The 15,220-nt window shown below is 40.2% G+C and overlaps 1 long non-coding RNA gene across 1 annotated transcript; it reads right to left on the bottom strand.

The window, feature by feature from the left end:
- Window positions 1–13,066: 13,066 nt before the first annotated feature.
- Window positions 13,067–14,581, bottom strand: LOC112843483 (uncharacterized). The gene is made up of 3 exons (XR_003215844.1): window positions 14,419–14,581; window positions 13,410–13,755; window positions 13,067–13,279 (listed from the first exon to the last, which is right to left on the bottom strand). It is a non-coding gene; the product is annotated as an uncharacterized LOC112843483 (long non-coding RNA).
- Window positions 14,582–15,220: the final 639 nt, after the last annotated feature.

Below are 15,220 nucleotides of genomic sequence, written 5' to 3'. Positions count from 1 at the left end.
ATAATCTATCTTACAGATGTTACGATATTTCTCTTGGGACCAGAGCATTAGAATGACTGACCAACTTTGTTAACATGGGTGACAAATACACCTTAAGTTTGAAAGTTTGATAGGCGCAGCCACAGTGATGTAGCCCACTGGTTTCTAGATATCACATTTGGAAGCCTTCATTCTGGTGTTGCCATTCTGGTGTTTTGGAGCCTTAAGTGATTATATTTTGACACAGATTAGAGTACTAGGTTATCTGTTAAAAGTGATTGCTAACATCGCATTCACACAGGTCTAAAGGCCATTCAGCAAACACTGTTCCACAAACGACTAGCAAGTTGTTGTTGGAAGTTGCTGTAAGTTGGTTGCATCAAATCAGTCTTGAAGAGTTATATGGTGCTGCACCGAAAAGTTCTTTGCTAGCAGGTTGCTGCCGTTGCAAGTAGTTGCCCACTTGTGTGAGAACTACTCACCAAATGTTTGTGAAACTGTAAAAATGTAACAGAATTTGCAAACAGAGACTCTGCACTTTCAAATTTAAGGTTCTTCTTTTTGAAAAGTATAGTTATCTTTCATGCAAACTGCTAATGACCAAAGCAGTCAAAAGCGGTTTTGTTTTTGTTCACCCTTGTTGCAGTCAGTTTTACTAACTACCAGCAATCTCCTGCAACCAGTAGTCAACAGGTTGGTTAATACACATTTTTCCTTGATGGAGAGTGGGTCAGGGGGGGTCAGGGGGTTACCAACTGGTCTCTAGGCCTGTGCCACTAAGACCCCACCAAGCTGGGCATGCTTTTCTGATAGTCAAGGTGACCGCAACCCTAATTTTAAGCCTTTTAAATAAAAGTCCTGACATGCTGTGATGTCGTCTTGTGTAAAAGCCTACCGAAGTTGTCCTTAATGAAACATGAATTTTGTGAGCCAATTTGTAAAGTAGTTGCTAATTAATTCACTGATACATTAATAATACAGAAGTACACAATATGATTTATTATACCACTGTGCTCTGTGATGTGATTTTATTGATGTTTTGTCTGTTTAGTTTAGTCACAAGCAGGAGGCTGAACTACAGGTTTGACATCCGCTGCATTATATAGATGCTCAGAAAATCCTGCAAAAGTAACTCTTCTGTGCTCTAATAACATTTGAAAAGTACATGAGAACAATATAAATGTTTATTTTATCTGATTAGAAAAGTGGGTGGAGCCAACAGGAAGTGGCTTTGCCAGTGGAAGTCTCAGTGGAAGTAGCTCAACTGTAACAAAGACAACACTCAAGCTTTATGGGCTCTGTGGCGTGTCCAGCGGGGTGGCCTGGGGGGCACAGGCCACCCCCCCAACCAGACTGGCCACCCCAGGTGCCACCCCGAAGCCAAAACAATAAAATCCAATGAAATATCAAATGTACGATTATGTTTTCACAGTGAAGCTCAGATATCCGAGTGTAAGTGAATGCAGCATCGGCTTCTGCGCTATGAGCATCATGTTAGCAAAGGTAGGAGAGCCAAGCAAGAAAGAGGCACTGCAGAAAACAGTTTTTCGGAGAAAGATTAACAGTTTAACATAGCTGGATTGGCCATCGAGGCGGAGCTTCCACAGCGGCCAGCAGGTGGATGAGAGAAGGGGAGGCAGGAGGAGGAGACCCGAGGCAGCCGCCAGTCCGAGTGTCAGGTGAACTGAACTTCAGGTAAGAAGTTATGACCTGCAGTCTATCTGGGTCAGATATAAACCAAGTTTAGGTGGAGTTTATTTTCGTTGTGCTGACTTTTTACAGTCCGTTACAATAACTCCTACTGGTGCTAGCTAGCATGACGGAGTTTCTATACAGCTGGGTGGGTGCTTTGATGTTACTGATGGTGAACTTTATTTTATTCATAAGTTTAGTTAGTAGAGTTGCCAACGGCTCCTTGAAAAATGGAATGGTCCCTCATTCAGAGAAAATATTACAGGTTTTGTATTGAGCTGAGAAGAGACGCAGTTTGTCCCGTACTTTAGCTATAATAAAAAAAAGACACAAAGCTGGAGTTATTCTGTGTCTTTGCTGCACAGCTGCCTCTTCTTCTCTCATTGTCTCCCCTCCCTCTCCCGTTGCTACTTCAATCATGAAACTGATCAATGATCAGCTGATCGTCTCTCTTGTTTGTTTATCGCCCACTTTGCGCCAGAAAGAGGAAACCAGCGGATGTCGCGCTAAACAACAGCAGCACGTTTAAGCTTGATCAGCTGTTGTTAGAATTTATTTAATATTAATTTCTAGTATCAGCTGATGTTTGCTGGAGCCACAGCTGTAAAGCTGCTGGTCATGATATCGGTTTGGATATGTGGTGAGAGGGAAACATGAAGATGAAACCAGGAGATGTCCTTACTGAATCATCAGAGCTGAACAGGTGATGGAGAAACAGGTTTACCTTTTAGGTGACATGAATGAGTTGAAGTTATGAACTGTTTCTGAGAGACAAATAACACCAGGATCCTTTTCTATGTAGCTGACAGCCAGTAACTGTGCAGGGGCGGATCTAGCAAAGTTATGCCAGGGGGCCAGGTAGAGCATTAACAGGGAAAGGGGGGGACAAAGAAATACTTTTCTTTCTTATTCTCATTTAAAATATCTAGCTTTTATTAAATAATTATCTGAATCTTGCGAACAAAGTTTTTATCTGATGTAAAATTGATAGAAATCATACATATACCAAGAAGACAGTGTACATCACTGTCACAACAGCATTTGTTTTCATTCAAAGGCTTTATGGCTTTAATACCTGGTGGGCCGGTCTCTGGTCAAAATGCCCAATTTTTTGTCCCAGTCCAGCCTTGCATGTTAATACTGGCAGTGTCCCCATGCCAGCTGACTGTATTTCATCATCAGCCAGTGTTGTTCTTTATACATCAATATTACCAAAGTTTATCATAAGGCAGCATAGAAAGTATTTACTTGCTTTCAGGTTTCATTCAAATGTTAGTCTTTTCATTTGTTTCCCCACTTTTTTCCTGTTTCAAAATCCAACACCAGTTTGTGAGAAGATTATCTTCTTTTTTTAATAGGCAGATAAAGTTATGCATTGGCTAATTTGCCAATTGTATGTTAAAAATGTTCGTATTTTAATATTTAAAAATGTTTTTGCCCAAAACATACGTGCACTATATGTCAGTAAAAATACTATGCAAATATTGCTGCACCGTAGTGGTTAAAACCTCATTCTAATAAGAGTCAAAAGCAAATTCAGTAATTAGGTTTACAGGGTTATTGAATGATGGTTAACTGTTGGTAGATTTATTTTTTTAACATTATGTGCCAATTACATCTGCCACCCTTCTCCAAATCTGTGCCCCTACCTGGCCCCCCCAACAAAAATTTTCTAGACACGCCACTGTATGGGCTTTAGGACCAAAAACTACTGTGGACACGCAAATGCACTCACATCTCGTTATAAAAGGCAAACCGAAAATTGGTAATTTGTTGCAGTGGACATTCTGTGCGGTGGGAAACTGACTGTGTTAGGTGTGAGACATTCCAAATTATTGTGTTACTTTTTCACTGTAATAAACAATGTAATTTGTTCAAGTCAAGAAATCTGTTAGCTAACTTGTTACTGCCTTTCATTGTTCCTTATGTTGTGATTAACACAATTGCAATGTTTCTGTCTCTCCGACTCTTTTCATGGTGGAAGATATCCAATCCTACAGTTGTGTCAGTGAACATGTTAAGACCTGCTAGCGTAATGACAGAAAGATGACTGTTACATTGATTGTGCCAAAGTGATAATAAATTTCTCTCAGCTTTACATTTTAAAGACACAAATATGAGCCAAGGACAGCTTTGCAACGCAGGTGGTGAGGCCCACTGACGAGGACAATAACATTAGCTTTTAGCTAAATCTGTCCTTCTGTGAGAAGTCGAGCTTATGTCATATGATGGTAAATGCTAATAATGTCATTTCGCTATGCAGTGAGGAAGATTCAGACGTAAATTTACTAAATGTAAATGGACAGATCTATATTTAGTTAAATAGATTCCGGTCAAATTAACAAACTTGCTAATTTATGTTTAGATAGTTAAGCTAGCTGTAACACACTATTTTTTTTAAATGGCTAAAGTCTTGTCGTTTAACAAGTTACTTTTTAACAATGATGTTACTCAACACTAAATATGGTTTTAAAAAAGTTTTGTTTTTTTACTTGAAGCTAAAGAAAATAAAAGCTTTTTTATTACTTTTTTTGACATTCCATTCTATTTAATCTTTCTAGTTTCATTGCTACACATTTTCCTTCCATAGATTTTACTGTTAGCGGTTTATTTTAGTGTTAAATCTACATTTCATTATCTGTGTTTACAGTAGAAGCCATAGTTAGCTTATGATATGAAAGATTTCATTTTATTACTGTTTGTCAGCATTATTTGGTTAAGACTGTTTTACTTTAAAATGTAATAAAGTTTAAAATGAAGTGTTAAACCTGCACTGGGTTTCTGTGTTATGCTTTACCTAATTTTATATGGGTTTTTGCAGATTTTTGACAATAAGCGTAGGATTATTTTGGTGTTTTCTTTTCCAAAATGAATCTGTGTTGGTAAAACTAAACCAATTCAGCTTTAAAATAGTCTCATTTAAAAACAAAATACATTTCTGCTGAACAGATGTTCGGGGCAGTTTTACCTTCATTTTCTGAGCCATTCCTCCCCCCTCCTTCTTCACCGTTTTTATCATGCATGTGCCAATCAAGTCTCAGTGTATGTGTGCGTATGTGGATCTTTGATTGTGCCAGCATGTGTCAACACTGCACCAGCCGGTGTGTGTCTGTGTGTGAATAGGAAAATACTTTTTTTTCTGAAAAGGTGGAGGGAGAGAAAGGAATAAGTGAGGAGCCTAATCAGCCAATCAGAAAGCAGATTATCAGACTGGGAGGGCTGCGGGGGGTGAGGTAGGGCTGTTACTACACAGGGAAAAAAAATATATTTTTTTTGGATAGCAACACAGCGACCAATCACAATCCATAAACAGACCAAAACAACTTTATACACCAATGACCCTGTCTGGGTGTGTGTTTGTGTGTGGAAAGATGGTAAAAAATACGACCAGGCAAAACTGCCAGCTCCCGGGAATTTTGGCAGCTGCCCAAATGTTGTGTGTGTGTGCGTGTGCGTGTGTGTTTAAGGCAGTCTCTCTCTAAAGAAGATGGGCAGAGAGTGCACAGACTTCTTCTAATTTGACATGGTTCACTGTTTTGGCATGCACTTGCTTCCTCACCATGTGTGTTTGTGTATATGAATACGTGCTTATGCACTTTTGGTTCTGTGTGCATCTTTGTGCGTGTGTGTGTGTGGGTGAGTGACAGCCCTGACCTTTTCAATATGCTGGTTAAACCTGAGCTCTTGTCCCAGAGCAGACATGCCTGTGTCAACTCCAGCACTCCTACATGAAGGTCAAACTCTCTCCTGTTGGAGTATTGGCACACACGCACACGTACATGCATAGTGTTTCCTGTCATGTTGTTCTTCTTTATAAATAATGTGCTCTATGCCCTCGCTACCACGTCTAGGAAATTAACACTTCAAAATGATGCATCTTACTTTTCCTTTTTTTCTTTCTTTCTTTTCTTCCTTTTGGAGACTGCAGATTTCTGGTCTTGTTACCGTGGTCACCATCACAGCTCCTGTCATAGGTTGGATGCTTGATAGGGTGTAGTTTTGATTGGGCAGTTTTAGCTGTGCTTATTTAGTTGGCAAATGTATGTTCTCTGGAGAAAATGCTGTTCAGTCTCTGCAGATGATGGGTATAAAGGAGATTTAATGCAGAATAATGTTGGTGTTAGTACAAGTGTTTGGTAAAATCTACAGATAGTAAAATGATTACACTATTAACAAATCCAGGGTAATAAAAATATGTTTGACAGGTTATTATAGCTCCATTGTTATCCACACTATTGTTTAGGGTGACTGTAAAAAAGAAAAAGGTACTGTAGTTTATTTTTACACCCAACCTGATGCTCTAAATCCAATATAACCTACATTTTTACTATTTTCTTTTGTTCAAGTACTTTTGGATTAAAACTACTGTAGCTGTAAAAAAAAAAAAAAAAAAAAAAAAAATTAATGGAAAGTTTTCAGTTTTCAATGGAATACTTCAGCATATTTTTTCTTAAATGGCATTTAATTCATTTCTAATAAGACTGGATGAGAAGAGCTGGATATGCGTCCCATGTCTAGTCAGTATCCAGCAATGGCTAGCTTCATACTGACTCAGTATGAAGCTAGCCATTTGACTGGGCTTAGCATAAAAACTGTTAACAGTGCAAACAACTTAGCCTGGCTTTGTCTGACAGTAACAAACGTGGCATGCTACCATCTAAATAAAAAAAATGAAATGAAATAAATAAAAATTAAATAATAGACTGTATTAAAAAATAAATATTGCTTCTGGAAAAAATAAATCTGATGCAGAAGTGTTTTAAACCTGCATTCTACCTAATGGCCAGCAGGGGGAGAAAATAAAGTCCAGTTAGACAGACGTTCATATAAAAATTATCCTACTTCTAACTTAATTTATGAATCTAATAAATACTTTCATGTTAAGTTTATGGTGTTAATTCATAGATTCAAGTCTTTTATCAATATAATTTGATATCTATTGTGTAAATTAATGTGCTATGTAGACTAAATTAAACCAGAGTAAGCTCTAGGGTGTGGCTACATTGTTTTCATGCTACTATCATACGATTGGTCAGACTGTCTTGTTTAAAAAAACAACAACAAATAAAAACTAGGATAATTAGATTGACGCTTCAGAGTGCATTTCATAAACCAATGAATGATGTAACTGTGGCTATGTCCATCTTTTACATACAGTCTATGGATAAATCAATTGAAGGGAAAAGCTTTACAAAGTTGTTTTATTGTTACTATTGATTTAAAAGATGCCGCGTGGATGCGGCTCTGTGGGCCAGAGTGGTGGACAGAATGTGTGTGGATCCATTCATATCTACCCAAGTGTGAATACAAGTGTCTTTGTGCTTTTGTTCCTCTGAACACATGTGAATGTATGTATACCACATTCAAACTCACTTTCCTGACTAAATGCAGCAGCGTAAAAGACTGTTGGTACATGTGAACATGCATGTGCTCACATCTACTTGTTTACATCCATTTTACCTTATAGACCTATGTAGAGCTTTGTAATAATGTGTGTGAAAGCATCTCCCCTGTGTGATCATCACACAGGGGAGATGCTTATAGTCCATTTGTCTGCAAGCACACTGACCATTAGCTGGCAACCATACATAATGTATAGCAGTGACCTTTCTGCACACTGCACCCTTAGGCCTATAAGCCATTGTTTGGTGTTGTATTGATTTTCAGCCCCCTCATAGATGGAGATGGTGATTTGAGGGGAGAGAGACTGAGTGCCGCTGTGTCTGGTGAAAGGACGGGGGAGAGCAAAAGCAATGGAGTGTAAAGAATTGAAAAGGCTTGTTGTGGAGAAGGACACAAACAGCACATGCCACATACCTGTACCCGCCTCCAAGCACAGTTACTGCTTGGAGGCTGGCCCCTCCAGTGAAAGACGGGGTCATATTCAATAGTCTTGAATATGGCGGCTTATACCAGTGCCACCTATACACAGCCCATTAGACAGAGTGGTGAGCACAAGGCTTCATAGTAAACAATTTAAGCACAGACCCGGAGAGATTCTCAACATTCATCAAGCTCGAATTGGTGGAAAAAAGGGACATTATGGGGGGCAGACTGTGGTTTCCATCTACACCCCTTCCCTATAATCTGTCAGAATGTTCTTTATATGCCTCCTTCTCCAACTGACAACTAAAGTGGAGGTACACAGAGGAGGAAAATGGGCTCAGAAAAATGTTTCGGTGTCCTACGGTGATGGAGCTATAGGTCGCCTGGCAGATGAAGGCTGAGGGGAAGAAGAGTCTGATTTGAATTCAGAATGACTTTATTGTCACCCAGTTGGCCAGGAGTTGATCTGTAGGAGGACTGGGACAGCAATCGGGCCTGTTGCTCTGACACCCGCCCACAGTGTTAAGAACACTGCACATATTAGTCAGATAGCAAAAAGTAGGAGACAATCTTACATCATATGAACTCACGTCCTGCTCCTCCTCCACGTTTGGTTGATAGCACATACATGATAATATCATAAATTATAGCTTACAATATGGCATGACATAATATCCATGGAAGAAAATTGCCCATGTAATGTAACTGAGCTATTCACTTAAAGTGTGGTGTCATTTTTAAACTTTTCAGCAGATGATACAACTTTTTGGGTGAGGCACAGAGATGACAAAACACTACAGTGTTCTAGGCGAGCTTGTTGTTTGCAGAAAGAACAAAATCAAGTCAAGAGGATAACTTGATGGGAAACTTTACAGTAAAATCTGAAACCTTCCTACTTGTGTAACAGAATGTATTGCTGTCAAGGCTTGCTTCCTCTTTAAGCACCTGCACTGGATGAGCTTTTAAAACTGTTTAAAAACAAATACTCCTAATTCTTGGGTTAAAGCTTAAAAATACTCATTTTTAGATCACTGTTTTTATTGTTGGACTCAACAAGAGTAGCTTTGCATGAGTCACTGTTCTCTCATGATTGACCATATTGGGGATAAACTCTGTTGTTGACATGTTTCAGAGCCAAGAATAAAAAAAAAAAGACCTGCAAATCATGTAATTGAGTTTTTACAGTTGTCTGAATTCTGAGCATTTAGTTGCACTTATGCTGACCTTGTTAAACTTTGGTCATGTGTGATGAGCATTTTCATATGAAAAAGCTTAATAGGTGTTTGTACAGTGCAGTTCTAATTTTATTGTATATAAAATAAAAATGACGACAGACTGGCGACCTGTCCAGGGTGTACCCCGCCTCTCGCCCTATGACAGCTGGGATAGGCTCCAGCGCCCCCCGCGACCCTGAAAAGGATAAGCGGAAGCGAATGGATGGATGGATGGATGGATAAAATAAAAATATAATGTTTTATTTTTTAACTTAAGTCTTGATTAGGGTTGGTTTTTACAAAGAAATAAAGCAGGATGAAAGTCAACTGCTGAGCCATTTGCCATCAAATAAGCAGGATTCTGCCTTTGCTGTAGTTTGACCACAGTCCTACTTTTTCCTGAACTTTTTTTTAACATTTTTGTCAAATCATGCTCCACCTTTGGAGGAAAAGGAGTTTTAATGGAAAAAGTGTATACACATTAAGGATCTAGTGTGGAAGCCAAGTTTAAATTAACCTAACATTAGGTTATAAGTTCACCAAATAATGATATCTAGTCTTTGTCTTAACAGTCCTTTCAGACGTGAAGCATTGCAGCCATGTTTTTGGCCCGAAACAATGTGCATTATATGTTGCTGTTAATGAAAGTGGCACACTGTATTGTAATGAAACTGTAATGAAATAATGAATGACAGTCACATTACCTGACTGCAGTTTTAATGATAAGGTTGATCGGTGCACTTTCACGTTTTAATGGGAAGTTGTTAGCTAGCAAATAGCTATTTGCAAATCTTACTGACACAGACCAACATTAGCCTTTAAATGGGAATGTGTTTCTGGACAATCGACATGGACTTTATTTAGTTTTCACTTAGCAACTCTTGAGGACAACAGTACCAAACTATTTAGCAGCTTTATCACTTGCTACGCTCATCGATTAGCGCCTAACTTAATATGCTAATATTTGGTCGTTGGTAATTAGCGCTCTTCTAAGGGTTCAAGTTGTGGGAAAATGTAACCCTCTTCAAGTTACTCTATTAATTAGACAAATAAACATTTTATTGCGTTGTTTGTGAGTGCAGTTTTAAGCAGTTATGATGTTTAGCAAGCTTAAACTGAATACAGCAGTGCAGCAACATTAACAGGCGGCCTTGAATCTCTAGACCTGAATATGTTTCCCTTTGCACTTTGCTTGCCGAATGACCATTGGTAGCTGCAAGTTACAAATTATTCAAACTGTCACAAAGACCATAATCCCTGAAATGCATTTAGTATACTGCGTGATGGGTTTGATTCATTAATACATCTGATGTAAGTGCAATGGAAAGTAAAGCCATTTTGATTGAGAGAGAGAGAGAGAGAAATGTGAGGCTGTAAAGCCAACACTAATGCAGTGCTGATCACTCGGTTAACGGGGGAGAAAGAAAAAGGAGGGGGGTGGGTGGGGGGGTGCTGAGGGTAGAAAATAAGTGGCATCCCGCAGAGCTTTCTAACTCCTCCAGGAGATTGACACCTGAATGTGCTTTCATGCGGCAAACCGCTGGGTGGCAACACCCTGCCAATCCCCCAACCCCCAGCCCCAGCTTTTTCTCCATCTCCATCCATCCCCCCTCCCCACCTCACAGACCCCTGATCTCCTCGCGACCTGATACTGCATAAAATATCCATCGTAACGTGACATTTAGGCTCAAATTGAGTTCTAAAATGCTTATTTGGTAAACAGTGTTTCCACACTTTGCTTGATGCGCGTCTGGGTGCATCAGAAGTAAATTGTGGGCCCATTAAAATTAAGGAGAAACTCGCCGAGTGCGTCAGAAAATCACATTTGAGTTAATGGTATGTCGTTAATTATTCAGTTTGCCCCATAAAGTATTCAAGCCTCTAATTTTTTAGCACATTATGTTTATTAGATCGTGATGTGATTATGATAATTATAAGGCAGTCAGTGTGGGGCTCTAATGCACTTTTGATACCTTTTTAGAGGAGACTGAGAGAAGTGTCATTATTTCTGAAAAGAGCAGTAGACTCCAGTATTTATTCAGGGGATTTTAGTCGAGTTGATTTGCGTTGGAATTAAGTGAAACTACATTCCACTCCAAGTGCATGTGATAGTTTTCGATCACACGCACAGTCTACCTGTCATCCTCCTCTTTGTTTTTTTGTTTTGTTTTGTTTTTTCCCCTCCCTCGTAACATATTTGATCACCGCTGTTGTGTCCTTCTGTTGTTTTCCTCGGTTTGTTCTCATTCATCTTGCGTCTCCATTGAAGGTGGACGAGGAGGGAGGGAAAGAGGGAGGGTCTGGGGACAGAAGAGCTTCGCAGCGGGCCTCCGCTCCATTTATCAACATCAGGATTTCAATCGCAGCGCTGCGTCTTAAAAGCCAACTCGGAAACCCGTGCTCTTCCCTGGAACAAAAGCAAACTGAGCCCGACTTAAATATGAAATCCTACCTTTCCCCTCATCACGCTGAGCTCACCTTTTCACCCAGCGGCGCGCAGTTACACGAGTTTACTTTGCTTTCAGAAGAAGACGGCAGATAAAAATAAATGAAGAGCATTTACAGAGCCTCCTTACAACAGCCTTGAGGCTTTACTTCTTGCATGAAAAGGCTTTAAAAAAAATTTTTTTTTCAGTGCATTTTAATTCTTCTGTTTTTGTCTTGGCTTTCATGGTGCGCCGCGCTGTTTCACCATGACAAGCCGAATTAAGGCTACAGCGCTAAACACCTCTGTATGACAATCTTTTCTGTCGCCTCTGAGAAACAGTTGATATTCTTTAGCTCTCTGAGGGGCTGGCAGATAAAAAACAGCCATAGGTTTACATTGACCTTCCATAGAGAAGCATTGCATCCTTGCCTATGTGTTTGTGTGTGTGTCTGTGTGTGGATGCATGTTGTCATTACTGGGTCCCTTCCACATTTAGCCCTCCATATGGCTTATGTAGATAGCTTTCTTTGGGTCGTGTCTTGGCTCGGCTTTAATTAGTGGATTTGCTGCTAATAGATGGAGCTAATTAACAGGGATTGGGGCTCCTGCACATTTACCATCACTCCTATCTGTGTGTGTGTGTGTGTGTGTGTGTGTGTGTGAGAGTGCGCACGCTCATATGTGTGCAAGCTGACATGTTTCTGTCTACCCAACGATGGAGACAACGGATGCTGTCACCTTGGTAACCATGTAAAATGGATTCCAGGGGTGGAATCAGCCCGAGCCAATTAGACATAGACATGCTATATGGAGTTGGCAGGGCGCACACAGACGCACACTCTGTGTCTGTGTCGATCAGCCTTCCTCTCTCCCTCGCGCGCACGCACGCGCGCACATACACGTGTAGGCAGTCAGACAGCGTCTTGCCCCAGGCAGTGTGGATATGACCATCATAATCACATCATCCTCTCCCTCCGATAACAATAACTGCTCAGGGATGCAAATAATCTGTGCGTCCACGTATCTTATTATTGCAATCAATAATAACGAAGCAGCACCAAATACACGCTCACTCACAAAAATAACACTCCTGTCACCCTAATGAGAAAGTATAGCCTATTACCATGCTCTGTGCATTGCTGTGTGTGCGCGTGTGCACGTGTGTGCAGAGCGTGTGCGTTTCAGCAGCTGTGTCCCCCTTCTTTAAAAAGCGAGGAGATCAAAACGGAGCAAAGGGCTCACGGGGCGTAAAAACTAATTTACTTTGGGAAAAAAATGTAATTTTGCCGGCTGAGTTTCTCTATTTTTTTTTTTTAACATTTTTTTTATTTTTGCCCCTGCCATCAAATAGCCCCACTCTTCATCAAAAGCACAGTGAGTGAGAAACGGGCCAAAATGTTGAGGGTGAGAATCCACACGCACTCCGATTTGGATTCAGCGTGCGTGGGTACTCCCAAAAGAAAACCAGTGACCCATATGCATTCTCGCTTCTCTCAGCCCGTCCCGATGAAATGGCCAGGGTATTACTGCTGACTTTGTGATAACACTCTGTTGTGTTACTAATGTCTCACACATACACACCATACACGCCGCATCTCGATTGGCCCAGTTAGGCTGACTTGTAAGTGTCGATAAGTGAGTGTAAGTGTGTTTGTGTGATGTGTGTGTGTGTGTGTGCTGATAAGTGAGTGAGTGTGTGTGAGTGTGGATGATTGCTGATTTGTGGCAGGGTGTCTATTGTTAATGAAATCCTTTGTGCCGCTCTGATTGGCTCATCAATCAAACAGCAGTTCGCATATTACCCATAACCCCTTTCTGCTCTCTCCAGGTGGTGGATTACAATGTGACACGTGCATGTGTAAACTCACATCGACATGTGATGGAAGGATGGAAGGACTGTCTATCTATCGATACTGTATGTTGTTTATTCAAAAATATGTAGACACAGAACACCAAACATTCAAATCATCTGTTTAAAACTGTGTAGGAACAAAACAGCGGACCAGACTTGGACCTCTGGGAATGTCCTTTGGTGTCTGGGCCCTGCACCTTTGGTTCCTCTTGGGTGGGACAGTTGTGGAGGTCAATGGAGGTCAAACTATGTAGTTTTTTTTGCGTGTTGTGCTGGTGACCATGTCTCCTGCTCAGAGAGGAAAAAGGACATGTGCCTGGACTGGAAGAATGTTTTTATGTGTTTTGAAAAAGTAGAAGTCGCATCACTGCAGATAAACATGGCACTATAAGGACATGATCAATATTACTGACTTTACCTGTCAGTGGCGTTAACATTGTGGCTGATGAGCGTACTGTGCATAGGCACCCCGCAGACTCGCTAAAAGCTTCCCCAAAGTGTTTTCCCCAATGTTGCTGTCATCTCGATTTCCATCCCCAGAATGAAGGAGACAATGAGACAGTGAATGCTTCATCTGCATTAATTTCTGCTTGATTCAAAGTGTCGTGGCTAAAGAGGGCAAAAGGAGGGGCGATGGGAAGGAGGCGAGGTGAAGGGGAAAGGGTGGGGGAGGAGAGGCAGCTTCACAGGGGGGAAATTGCGAGAGGAGGGGTGTGTGTGAGGAAGAGGCCCTGGGGGACACCTCACTGCGGCTGGCCCCGAAGCTAAGAGAGAAACAAACACACACACACACCGTCGCATATCCACTGAGATTAGTAACAGCAGACACACACGAGTGCACATAATCACATTCACATATATGCACACTCATGCAGAAAAGCCATAGACATAACGAGGTAAACGCCCCAAACAATGGTTATGAAATCAAATGAGGATACAACAGAGACAGTACTCGTATCAGAAATACATGTGATCATGTACAGATTGGATTGTAGGCCAGATCAGGCCCACAGGTGTAAATCATGCTTGTAGCTAATAAAGAACAAACCTGGAGGAATCCAGGTTTTAAACAAGTCATAAAAAACCATAGTGTGTGTACACTGGGATAATTTTGGCAGTCGCTGTGTACAGAATAGTACGGAACTGTAAGGGAATTGTTAGACTTTTATTTTATGGATTTACTTGTTCATAAAAGGTGGATGTCCACAGTCGAAATTCTAAAACACAAAAAGAGGGTCTATTCTTTCAAAAGAAATCATAATTTCTTCATAAGTTTGTGTTTTATTTATCCTTTTTTCATGGCTGCTTCATGCTTCTTGGTATTCTGGCGCCTTTAACTAATTATTAAATAAAAAAAACATTGGAAATTTTGAAATAAAATAATGTCCAACAATCATTTTTAAATGTGGATTGCAGCCTGTACTTACTTCCGAACATATCCACAAAACCCACAAGTAATTTCACCCTTAGGCCCCGCCCCTATAAGAGAATAAATTGCTTTTTAAAAATTTGTTACAAACATGTAATGTTCTTAAATATTTAGGTCGGGAAGCAAGTATAAAAAGGAAGCTGAGCATAATTTCAAACTGAATTCTGCAGATATCACAAACCACACACATCTGTCTTTGTAGCTAATAGGTGCATGCATGGTGGTGGTAATGACACCTGAGACCAGAGAGTGCTTCTCTGTATCTAAATTATTAATTTTTAATTTTCAATTAATCATGTTAAAAAGGGCAAAACTCTTTCAGTTCTAAGGTTTTACATATCAGGATGTAATAAAAAACATCATCTGATCCTTAGCAGGTTTTAAAGTGAGCTAAATACATACGTCTCAGCTGGAAAACAACATGACATATTACACTGTTTCATTATTTATCTAACATAACCAAGTTCACACTTTCTGCTTCCATAGGAATTAAGTAGAATCTAGGTGCTGCTAATCAAATACATCCGATTAACTGATCATCAGCAAGTGTGAGCACCTCTATAAAAGCAGATGTTTTTCTCAGTTTGCCTTCTGGAGCAATTCATGTGTGTCATAATACAAAGCAGAGAATGAAAGACATCAGAAATTATGTGGACTGCTCATGAGTCTGGGAACAATTATGAGTTAATTTCCAAAAAATCTTAAGTCTATCATTCATACAATGAGATAGATTGGTCACTATTCAAGTGCCAATCTTCCCAGGTGTGGATGTCCCAGAAAATTCAAGTAGAACCAAGAAA

This window comes from Oreochromis niloticus, linkage group LG22 (assembly GCF_001858045.2).
Source record: "Oreochromis niloticus isolate F11D_XX linkage group LG22, O_niloticus_UMD_NMBU, whole genome shotgun sequence".
NCBI classification, from domain to species: Eukaryota; Metazoa; Chordata; class Actinopteri; order Cichliformes; family Cichlidae; genus Oreochromis; species Oreochromis niloticus.
The sequence above is the reverse complement of the archived record's forward strand: the minus strand, read 5'-3'. Positions and strand labels throughout refer to the sequence as shown.